The sequence below is a fragment of the Serinus canaria genome, unplaced genomic scaffold (genome assembly GCF_022539315.1).
Source record: "Serinus canaria isolate serCan28SL12 unplaced genomic scaffold, serCan2020 HiC_scaffold_167, whole genome shotgun sequence".
Lineage (NCBI taxonomy): Eukaryota > Metazoa > Chordata > Aves > Passeriformes > Fringillidae > Serinus > Serinus canaria.
In genome coordinates this window covers 1-12,424 of record NW_026108281.1, presented here as the reverse complement: position 1 = coordinate 12,424, position 12,424 = coordinate 1, and the positions used below count along the sequence as shown (strand labels likewise).

The following is a 12,424-nucleotide window of genomic DNA, read 5'->3' as shown; positions in this document are numbered from 1 at the left end:
AATGCCTCAGCACACTCAAATAGCACAGAGGGGGAAGGCACGTCCAAGTAGCCAGTAATGAATTTAGTGGGGAGGGAGGGAGAAAAGGACCGTTTCTTCTGCAAAATCTATTTTTGCTTTGCCTGTGCACTTCAGAATAAACTAAGAACCTCCTGGACAGTCACTAGAAGGACTGTCTGGATAACTGATGCTTAAAGCAACTGTTTTTATAGAGCATTATGGTTGCTTGACGGACACAGGGATATTCCACACAATTTCTTTAGAGATCTACTAGAAGCAGATCTAGAATGCTACTTGAAGTCATCTTCCCAGGGCTGACAGACTCTCACATTCTGAAAACCTCTATGGTTGAGGGTATTAAGAAATCTTCAGAGTGCTGTCATTCTAGTATTGAGGCAACTGAGGTGGTGTTAGAAAACCTATGGAAAGAAATGAATTTCCTTCAAACATAAAGTAAGAAACAGGGAACGCATCAGACTTCATGGACTACATGGAAAGAGCCATAAAAGCTTTTTTTATTAATTTGAGCAGTGAAGATGGTAGTGCCCAGATAAATTTCCCACTTTAAGAAACACTTAATTTTTCAGCAGCTGGGTAAGGATTACTTCCTGCATTTGCTTCCTCCCACTCCAAACTTCAAGCCAAACAAGCACCTATCAGCATACATTGCCTACTGACCCAAATGATTTGAAGATGTCAGTTAGGGGCTTTATCCTTGTACCTTACAGGGATATACCTTTTACTATCCTTGGTTTCTTGTCTTTTATTTTTGAAAGTAGAGCTTTCATTGTTCTACCAGTCTCAATATTGTCCTGAAAGAGATAAAACAGTAATTATTATAACAATCCTTCAAGTTGGAAAGGAAAACCAGACTGTCAGTAGATTAAATGAGAGCATACCAACCTGGCAGAACAGTAACATACTTAATTATTATATGTAGAATGTATTATTTTGAAAAGAAGGGAGAAAAAAAAATCTGTGTCATTCCACAACTCCTTCAGTCATTACGTACCTCTACTACTAACACATTCTGAAGGAAGGGAAAGGTAAAAGGAAAGGGAAAAGGAAAAGACTTAAACTGCAATTTGCAGAAAATTACACAGGCAAGAAAAGCACAGTAAAACCCTCAGTTAAAGAAAATTGCACTGATTTTCAAAGGAGATTGTTGCTTGAACTACTGACTTTATTTTGGTGCTTTCCAAAGAGTCTTTCTGTTAGTATTTATGAAAGCTTAAAATGTGGTGATAAAGGCACCTATGTCAGGGCCAAATATTTCTCCATGTAGAGCACTAGCATTCTAGAGCCACACTGAATGAGTCAGTTTAATATGGTTCATTTCTGGGCATTCTGGGATAAAATGGGGAATAGGATCTTTGGGAGCAGTCATCACTGATCACTTCAAGTTTCCACTGAGATCAGTGGGAATTATTCAATGTTTCAAAGCCCAGTAATTCAAATCAGTGTTAAGTGGCTGGAAGTATGCAGTATCAAATCCATCTAAAATCCATCTTAATAAAGATGGATTTCCTGGAAAATACACAAGAACAGTTGTTTCTCTTTAAAAGCTGAAGATGCTAATACTCATCTTCCCATTTAGTGCAGACAGTTCCTCTCCAAAAAAAAACTGATTTTTTTTTCCAGAAGAATCATTCTAGAAGGAGAAAGAAGAGATGAAAGTCATATAAAGTATGCCCAAAAGGGTTATCCTTATTTGAAAGGTGTGCTGCTCTTGCTTTTTGCAAGAGGATGGAGTTTGAGCTCTGCCCCTGGCTTTGTCATGTTGAGTGTTCTGCTGTATGTTTATTCCAGTGAATGTATAATATCCACCCGTTGGGGCAGATCAGCAAACCAGTTCCTACAGCTTTACAACCCTGAGCATTTCATGCATCCAAATATTAAAATTATAGGTTTGAATGTCCAGCAATTAAAAATTAACTCAACTTCTTTTTCTATCTCATAGAAAATCTGGGGTTACAATATGCAAGAATACTTCCCACAGTACGGATGCCTCCATTCTCTGCACACCTGCAATTCAGTCTGATCTGCAATACTGATAAAAGTTGCAGGTTGTAGTTTCACACAAATCCAGCGTTTTTTCCTGGGACTTTTGCTCACATGGAAATTATCTAAAGGATTTACTTTCACTTTCTCCTTAAACTCTGGAAAGATGTGGTTAGTTTTATACTGTTTTGGTAAGCAGGCCAACCTCATTGTGCTGTTTTTCAATTGAGTTTATTCTGTGTAAAATTTCTTTTGCTTTCTTCCAGTAGTCTTGCAAACATCTTTTTCTGACTTGCACATCCAATTCTTCTGCATTGTTCACATTTAAAGTGTTATCACATAAATTCAGAGACAACTGTTCAGCTTTATAAAATATAAAACATTAACATTTTATCAAATAACATTTAAAATATTTATTATAATTAGTATGCTGAGGGACAGCCCAAATAATTTAATGCAAAATAACAATTTTTATAAAACTTAGATTTATACATAAATGTCAACACACTTGAAATATACTCTGCAGTTACAAGAGGTGAGCTTGCAACTATAGTTCCTATAAATTATTTTCACAATGATGCTGTTTGAAAAATTAAGCTTTTTCATTGAATTAATTCTGGGTTCTTCACCAGTATGAGTCTCTGCCTTTTTAAAAAAACAATTCCAAATTAATGGACACTACAAATCTCGACACCTCCTCAATCTTACACAAACCTCTCAGTTCTGCTTGCAGCACAGAAATGTAGACACCTGTTTGTTTTTCCTAATTAGCAGCTGCACACCCTCCACATGCTAGAGATTAGAGGACAAGGTCTCTGTGTTTCATGGGAGGGATTGTACACATAAGTAATAAAAACTAAAACAGGGGACCCAAAAATACATCCTATTATAGAATAAAAAGATCAAGATTTCTTAATATTAGAAATTAATGTAGACACCGTGATTTCAGGCTTGATTATCTCCTGGTTTATTCTCTCCCTCTAGTGGTACATCCCCAGGAAGAGAGTATCCACTGGGTGTTAAATGACAATGTTTGTATTTTCCACACCATTAAGAGATGGGAAAGCTTTAAGAACTGGCCCTACAGAGAGAGGTTTCACAAATGCATATTTGTAACACTGTTGGAATTTTTACTTCCCTTTTTTCTGCCTAAGTCAGTTCTTGATGACAATTGAGCAGCTTTCTGTGCAGAAAACAAACATCTTTTGGAGTACACAGAATTACAAAGCTGCCACAGTTAAAATCACTTGGGGAATCATCAGAACACGGAGATGGAAACAATCCCTCTCATTTTTAAAGCAGTCACAGCAAACTTACTCATTTGTTTGCAGTTCTGCAGCACAAAAGTAGCAGCTTTGACGAGTTCCTCGTCCTGAGATTCTGTCAATACCTGAATCATGAGTGGCAGACCATTGTTCTGAAGCAGCTCACACTGGTTCTCTTCTAGAACAAGACAAGGTAAAGGTTTGGTTTCAGCCCCACACACCTTCACCTTACAGTCATTTTAGGGGCCTACACTGGCAGCCATCTGCAAGTTTCTGTAGAAAGAGAGATTTTCACTCCAGACCCGAGCCTGCTGCAGTGACTGCAGGAGAGCTTTACATCCCACAGGATGATTTGACCAGAACTCAGATTGCTGTAAGAAAACTGAAGGATGACTGAGACAAATTATACAACGGAGTTCCAAACTCATTCAATTGTGGCCTAAAACATTTGAATAATGACTCCTGTATTTCTTCTCCTTCATTACCTGCTCTTGGAGTAGATATGTGACATTTCTGCGAGGTCTGAGATGCAGAAATATCAAAATCTCAAGGTTTATAATTAGCAAAATAAAATTAGTAGTTTAATCCTGGTCAAGCCAGTCTGTTCCTCCTCATTTATTATGTAATTAGCTGAATTTTTATTGTGATCTCATTCACATATGGATTCATATAACTGATAACTTGCTAAACATAGTTCTTTCTTCTTGAAACTTAATAAAAAAAGAAAACGTTTTAACATTTTTGACAGTGCTGACATTTTAGGAGAAACCTTTTTTCTGTTGGTTTAATAATTTTTCTATTCAAAAGACATTTCCATTAAGTCTTGTTTCATTAATTCTTCATAAAAAAAAGTCTACTAAAATAAATTTCTGACCTATTGAGCTAATTATTAAACATGTTATTGGCACTCAGAGGATGAAAATCAACTGGGATTTCTGAACATAAGGCCTTTTTCTTGTTTCTCTAAACATACATGAGAAAAACCAGAAGTACAAATGAATTTCCATTTCTCTTTGCTTGCACTACCACAAAACACCAACTGAAGTGCTGTATTTGTAGCAGATATGCTCAGACAAGCCCTGAGGAACTTGACAAAAACATTTCAGGGCTACCTCTTGCTTCTGTGTCTTGAAAACCAATGCACTTACATGGCTTTTACAAACAGTACTGGCCTTGTAAGCAGTGGAGAGAAGCTGTATGTGCCAAGGACCACGAAAAGAGAGCTCAAGAGAACTCTTTTGCTGGGTCTGGAAAGCTCTGTGTCCAGAGCTTTCAGGTCTGGATTAATTATTCCCTGTGACACCTAAGCCCAGCCCTGAATTCTTGCATATTTAGTCTACTTTTTCAAAGCTACTAAAGATACTTCCTGCTAACAAGCTTTAAAATTTAAAGATGGAACATTATAGAAAACTTTTTGTCCACATACTGACATTGTATTATTTAACAGAACTCTCTCTCATGTCCCAGCCTTGATGAAGTGATACCACAGGAGGAGTCAGTGGATGAGAATTTAGGAGAAGCTGACAGACAGGAAAAAGAAAAAAGCAAATCTTACCACAAACTTCAGTGCAGTGTCCAATTGTTAGAATAATACTGATTTTTTCTCCTGTGCTCAGTGTCTCATTGGACAGCAGCTTCAGCAGCTCTGACACAGTGTGATACTTTGCCAAGACAACACCCATGGCAGCTGTTGGTTAAAATAATTGGAAGAAAATAAACAAGATCATGAGTGTACAGGAATTATCCAAAGATAAAATGCTGGGTTTTGAGGGAACTCTACAAACCCCTCCAAGCCTTGGGCCTGCTCAGCCCTGCCCTGCTCCACCTCGAACAGCTCAGGTTACCCCACGCCTCCTGTGCTGCTCCCAAATCCAGCCCTGCCCATCCTCTCAGCCTGTGCTCCACAGAGAGGAGGCAGAAGATCTGAGGAATGAATTTGCACTGTGCAAGTTTTGGAGATCTCTGCTGAGTTTCTCCACGTCCTTTATCAGCTCCAGCATGGAGCCAGAGAGAGTTGAATAAGACAACAGAGTATCTGCCATAAAAAGAGCAGGGGGCAAGCCCTTGCTGGCACTGGCAACACCACTGCTAGAGCATCCCCACTGAGGCCCAGTCCTGTCAGACCCAACTGATCTGAAACTACCCCCACAACTAGTGCAGGTTGGTGCTTTTAAACTTTTGGGAACTTCCATTTGAAGCTCTTATGGCAGAAGTGTGAGATCCACCAACCATGGCCACAGCACAGGTTCATCAGGATCACAGGTTTCTGCAAACCTTCTGTGGAAAACACAAAACCTCATCAGGAGAGCAGAACCCAGCCAGCAAAGCAGAGCAGAGTGTGCTGTGCAGAAACACCACGTCCGTTCAGCTCCACCTCTAAATGACTAAAGCTTCCTAAAGCTACACAATTCATTACTGAGGCATAGGCGTAACTCCAGGATCCAAACTGACTGGTCAAATCCAGTGCTTTACTTACCCAGCACTGGCTGTAGCACCTTATTTTTAATTTTCAGTTGGGTTTAAATTTCACTGTATTTATTTTAGCAACGATGGGACAGTAATCCACCTCAGATGAACTGAATCACTCCCCACTTACACCTCTGAGTTTTAAAAAACACTGCAACATCCACTGGGATGTTTTCATATCTAGGAGCAAACACAAAAAACTTCATTAAGAATGTTATATTTTCCATATATGAATCTAGTCAGTATTAGAATAAACCTGTCCAAAATGTAGTATGTAGGTGTATTTTAAAAACAGGGAAAAGTGAGCAAAATGGAGCTACATCACTTCTATTCAGTCACAAACAACAAACCTAGAAATATTTTTGTGCACAGTTTGTTATTTGAGCATGATTTCCTTTGCACAGTAACAGCCTCCTTTTAATATTTCTGGCCTTTAATTACTAGTAATTCTTAGCAAGTCTGATGTAAACTACTAAATATTAAATTCACAATTGCAAGGTGCAATAAGTGTAAATAATACACAGCCATTAAAGTATTCAGAGTGCAAATAAAATTCAGAGTGCAGTTGAAAATCCATGGAGTAGTAAGGACAGAGTCCAAGAGCACAAGGCTGCTCTGTGGTACTGAGGTACAGGAGACATAAACCATGCAGCACAGCAGCAGAGCCCTCAGTCAGGTAGTTGGAGACATAACACAAAATATTCTCTGGACACCTACAGACAGCCCCAGGCGGGTAAAAGACCTGGAAAATCTGCTTCTTAGTCTTTGGGCTATAATCAAAAGACTTGCTTGATAATTATAGCTAACAGTGACAGAGGGTGTTGTTTACTGTAAACCCTTACAAGGTTTGAGGGTTCTTAAAGAAGTTAAAATACAATAAACATGTGGATAAATATGAGCAAATTAAAAAGAAAAAAAGTGACTTTGTGGTGGTGTGTTTTACTATGTGTGTAGGTTTGGCATTGGATTTACCCTTTGCATATCCAACACAGTATCCAAAATTGGGCAACTAGGAAAAAGCACGTTTTCCCAACTGCTCTGTTGCGGTGCGCGGCCAATTTCCAGTTATGTTTCTCCCTTAATTTGTACTGTTCTCCCCATTTTGTAATGTTCTCCCCAGTTTAAACCCCAGGCTTAAGTTTGATGGTTCAGCCCTGGTTCCCCCTTTCCCCAAATAGTACCTTCCCTGTCTGGGCACGCTGCCAACCCCTTGTCTCCACCCCCGTTCCCCTGGCAACCCTCCATTTTGTTGCAACTTTCTCCCCTCCCCAGCCTTGTCCATCTCCCAGGGCCCTGCCCATTCTTCCAGAGACTTCTCCCTTCCCCAGGGAGTGATTGGGCAGGTGCTCTGGGCCCCTCCCTGGCTTGAAGATCATTTGTTGCCTCATATGTCTATCAAGTACAATACCCCTCCTCAGTTTTCCCTCATTGGTTCTTGTAATGTATCTTTACCTATGTTCCACCCCCTTTATAAGTTATTGTCACTGTCCCTCCTGGCCTTTGCTCCCTGGACTCCCCCAGGAGACAATAAACCCTCTCTGGACTGCATCCCGGAGTAAAGGTCCTCTTTTCCTTCGCTTCCTTCACCCAAAGCTGCACCTCGAACGCTGCTCCAGCCTGCCGAAGGTGCTGCCTGGACGCCCCTGGCTCGCTAGGCAGTGCCCCCCGCTGCTAGCCGCTCCTTGTGCTCTCCAGCTAGCCGGCGCTCCCTCCTCCCCGCCGTGCGGGGAGTAGAGGGTCTTCAAAGCAGCAGCGCAGCAGCTTGGCGCCCAACGTGGGGCAAGAGAAGACCCCCTTGCCCTGCGGCAGGAGTCTAGCAGCTTCGAGGAACTTCGCCTCGACGTCTGCCGATCGCTCCGTGGCCGTCAAGCTACCCTGTTCCGTTGAGCAGACCCCGTTCTAGGGGTGGCGCTCCGGGCAGGGATAGGAACACCAACTCCTTCACCCAGGAACTGTTCCTGAAGGAAGCTGCGGCCCACGGAGCTTTTCCCTACGTCCCACCGGTTGGGTGAGTAGCTCCAGCTCCCCATCTTCGTGAGCTACCCCCGCCCAATCTCCCAGCTTTTCCCTGGTTGAGTCTCAGGTTCTGCCCTGAGCTCGGTGAGGTTGGGGCCGGTGGTTCGGGATTTTAGTTAATGTTTTCTTTTATTTCGTTTCGTGGTTGTCGCTTTTCGGGGGCGGAGATGGGTGCGAAGCTCTCCGTCCCCCAGAAAAGAGTCTTTTACCAAGTTGTGGGTACCCTAGAGGGGAGGGATGTTAAAGTTGTTAAAAAGGAGTTAAAACAATTAGTTCTCTGGTTGTTCACTCAATTTCCTGAGCTGTCCCCACATTCAGTTATTGATATTAGTTTTTGGAATTCGGTTGGCGAAAAATTGTCTCAATTAGGCCCAAATGAGGGATGGCGAAACAAAAGGTTAGTGTATTGGAGTTTTCAAATTATAACAGCCTTAAAAGAAAAACAAAAACCTGAAGAAAATAGGAAATTGAGGGAACAACCACCCCCCAGTTCTTGTTCTCCCTGTCCCCGTGTTCCAGACCCTCGTTCCACCCCTTCTCTCCCTAGAAACCGAGGGATCCTTAGGAGAGCAGCCCGTGAGAGCACCGCGCCGGCTTTCCACCACCCGCCGGGCTCTCCTCAGGGCTCCCTGACCCCCCGCCTCCGAAGTCCTGGCCAGACTTCGGAGGGCTCTTTCCAATCCCCCAATTCCTTTTCCCCCACGTCCCCAGTTGTCCGTCCAAAGGTTCGTTTCGCAGTCCCTGAGGGAGGCAGCCCCCAGACTGTACGTCAAAATGGCTCCCGTGGAGCCCAAAATGGTGGCAGCCACATGGCTTTTCCCGCCACCAACCCTTCTCCTCCCCACAATCCCTTCTTTTCTCCCGCCAATCCTTTCTCCGCCCTCCCCCACTTCCCTAACCCCACCCCAAATTATCCCGAAGCCCCTCCTAATCCCCCACCCTCTTACACGCCCCTTCCCCCTCCCTCTCCCCAAAACCCGCCCTCTGGGCTCGCCCCCAAGGCGGAGCCAGTTTCATCCGCTCCACCTCCCAGCTCCGCCTCGATTCTCACGCTTGCCCCCAAGGCGGAGCCAACTCCATCAGCTCCACCCCCAAGCTCCGCCTTGATTCCCACGGTCAGCCCCTCCCCCCGGCTTCCGGATTCCCACGCCCCGCCTTCCGGTTCCCACGCCACCAATGCCGGAGGTGACGGTCTCCCCTCAATTATCACAGCGGCTCCTGTCACGTACCACCACGACAGTGTAGGGCCTCCCCGAGCGCAATGGACCCCATTCCCCCATTCCACGATTAAGGAGTTGTGCAAGGCCCAAAGGGAGTTCTCTCGTGAGAGTGAATACTTCCGGGGACTCCTTCGGGCCTCTTTGTTAGAGACTAATGTAGTTCCCGCTGATTTGCGGACGCTTTTTTCATGTCTCCTCAATCCCACCGAATTTTTAGTGTGGGAGGAGGCGTGGAAAAAGGGAGTCAGGGACATTCTCCCACAGCTGTGGGAGAACCCCAACACAGCCACAACCCTTAGTGGTGTGACGGTTTGTACTGACCTACTGGTCGGTGCTGGGAATTGGGCCGACGGGGCTTTTCAAGCCCAGGACATCCCCCGTCAAGCGCTCCGGGAGAGTGCTAGAATGGCCGAACGGGCATTCTTAGCACTCCGCCCTACCGTCCAGGAGCCGACCTTCACCAAAATTTATCAGGGGCCGGGGGAACCTTTCATCACTTTTGTCGAGCGTCTCCGCAGGGCTATCGACCATCAAGTCCAAGCGGAGAGCGCTCGACTGGGAATCCTGACCGAGTTGGCAAGCGCCAATGCAAATTCAATATGCAAAGCAGTAATCCTGAGCCTCCCCGTGGATCCTCCCCCGACCATACAACTGATGATCGAAGCATGCCAGAAGAAAGCACCATCTCTGGCCAGGGAGGACCCGAAGACGCCACCCCCAACCCGCCGCGTCTCGTTCGCTGAGTCCAACTACGACGGCGACGTCATGGCTGCCCAACAGCCACCTGCTTCTCCGAAGAACAAGAAGCTTGGCCAAGGACACTGCCATTCGTGTGGCGACCCGGAGCACTGGATGCCCGACTGCCCCTTGCGAAAACAATTTTTCCAGTTCCTCAAGGAGCAGGCGGCATCCAATGAAAATCACCAAAAAAACTAATGTCGAAGCGCAGTCCCCCCCTGCGCGACGATAAAAATAAGGCGGGAAGCCTTGACATCAGGCCCAAGAACCCAGGGAGGGGACCCTATTCCTACACCCATACCCTTACCAACCCGCCTAAGGACTTTTCCCTACCGGACATGACATTCTCACCTAACATGACTTTGCCAACGATAACTGATTCTTTGTGTGCCTTCCCTTTCAGGTTGTGCCTCGTGGACACCTTGAACATCGCGGATTCACGGCCAACACCTGCCATGGTCGGGTTTGAGGCACCGAACACCTGGCTCCAGCGCGGATGTAAGTGTGTCGTTGTAGGAGACACAAATTTCACTCCCCCGGAAATCACCATCATTCCGGGGGTGCTGCCTGCACTCGCAGACACATTCAATATCTCTGTTGTCTGTGCGCATCCCCCAATTACTTTGCCAAAGGGCCAAGCCATCGCCCAGGCCATTCCTGCCTTTTCATCTAATAGGCATTGTGAGCCCATCCCTGACACATTGCCACCATTGTTTGAAGTGTTCTGGTCCCAGACTTTGGGCCAGGACAAACCTCGGCTCACATGTCAAGTCACCAAGAATGGCCAATCCACAAAAATTAATGGGATGCTCGACACGGGGGCAGATGTGACGATCATTCCTGCGAAGGAGTGGCCGTCACAATGGGAGTTGCAAAGCGCTGCTGGACGAATCCAAGGTGTAGGGGGTTTTCAATTGGCCAAACAATCAAAGAGCGTGGTTCAAATTATGGGGCCTAATGGGCAATTGGCTTCAGTCCGCCCATTTGTTTTAGATTACACGGAACCCCTGTGGGGGAGAGATGTTTTGGCCCAGTGGGGAGCCAAGATTGACCTACCTAGTGCTCCCCAGGTTTTTCAGTAGCGGCCACTGAAGAGCGCCCTACCCAGAAATTGGCCTGGAAATCAAACAAACCTATTTGGGTAGAGCAGTGGCCGCTCAATAAACAAAAATTAAAGGCGCTCTCGGAACTCGTGGAAGAGCAGCTGAAAAAAGGTAACGTCGTGGAGTCCATGTCTCCATGGAACTCCCCAGTCTTTGTTATCAAAAAGCCTAACAAAGACAAATGGCGACTCCTTCACGATCTCCGCCAAATTAATAACATTATTGAAGACATGGGCGCTCTCCAGCCAGGGATGCCGTCCCCAACCATGCTCCCCCAAAATTGGAATCTGGCTGTACTAGATATTAAAGATTGCTTCTTTCAAATTCCCCTGCACCCAGATGACGCCCCGCGCTTCGCCTTCACGGTCCCCACCATCAACCGTGAAGCCCCAGCGAAGAGGTACCACTAGCGAGTCTTGCCTCAAGGCATGAAAAATTCACCGGTGATTTGCCAGCGGTACGTCTCTTCCCTGCTGTCCCCTGTCTGTGCGGCAGCAAAAAACACAATCATCCTACACTGGACGACATCTTAATTTGTGCTCCTAACGATGATGCACTTACCCATGCTCTTGCCCTGACAACCGATGTGTTGACTTCTGCAGGGTTCGAGCTTCAGGAAGACAAAATTCAAAAGATGCTGCCCTGGAAATACCTTGGCCTTGAAATTACCAAGCGGACCATTGTTCCGCAAAAATTGGCAATCAACACTAAAGTGTCCTCTTTAGTGGAAGCCCAACAACTGTGTGGGACTTTAAATTGGGTAAGACCTTGGCTGGGAATTCCCACGGAAGACCTAGCCCCCCTTTTCAATCTTTTGAAAGGGGGAGAAGAGCTTAGTTCTCTTAGGACCCTTACCCCAGAGGCTGCAGCAGCCTTAGAAAAGGTGCAAGAAATCATCTCACAGAGGCAGGCACATCGTTACCACCCAGACTTGCCATTTCAATTCATCATCTTAGGGAGCCTGCCTCACCTCCACGGGTTGATCTTTCAGTGGGACGATTCAATTGTAACATCTAAGGACCCTGGTTCGAGAGACCCCCTCTTAATCATAGAGTGGGTGTTCCTCAGCCACCACCGGTCCAAAAGAATGACGCGGCCACAAGAGCTGATGGCTGAGTTGATCCGGAAGGCTCGCTTCCGGATCAGGGAATTGGCCGGCGTCGACTTCACATGCATACACATGCCACTCCAGCTAAAATCAGGCCAACTGACCAGAGCCATGTTGGAACACCTCCTCATGGAGAATGAAGCTCTTCAATTCGCTCTGGATTCTTACACCGGACAAATTTCGGTCCACAAACACAAACACAAATTATTCAATCAAGATAACCAATTCAAATTATCTCTAAAAAGAATTCAGAGCCGGAAGCCCTTGAAAGCCTTGACTGTTTTTACCGACGCGTCCGGGGCATCTCACAAGTCCGTGGTGACTTGGAAAGATCCCCAAACTCAGCAATGGGAGACCGATGTTGCCACTGTTGAGGGTTCACCTCAAATTGCTGAGTTGGCCGCAGTCGTCAGAGTTTTTGAACGGTTTTCCGAGCCTTTCAATTTGGTTACTGATTCGGCTTACGTAGCCGGTGTAGTGTCAGAGCAGACGCAGTTCAGGAGGTCT

The 12,424-nt window shown here is 45.5% G+C and overlaps 1 long non-coding RNA gene across 1 annotated transcript; it reads right to left on the bottom strand.

The window, feature by feature from the left end:
- Positions 1–255: 255 nt before the first annotated feature.
- On the bottom strand, positions 256–5,028 carry LOC127061175 (uncharacterized). The gene is made up of 3 exons (XR_007780630.1): positions 4,822–5,028; positions 3,319–3,444; positions 256–1,651 (listed from the first exon to the last, which is right to left on the bottom strand). It is a non-coding gene; the product is annotated as an uncharacterized LOC127061175 (long non-coding RNA).
- Between the last annotated feature and the right edge of the window lie 7,396 nt (positions 5,029–12,424).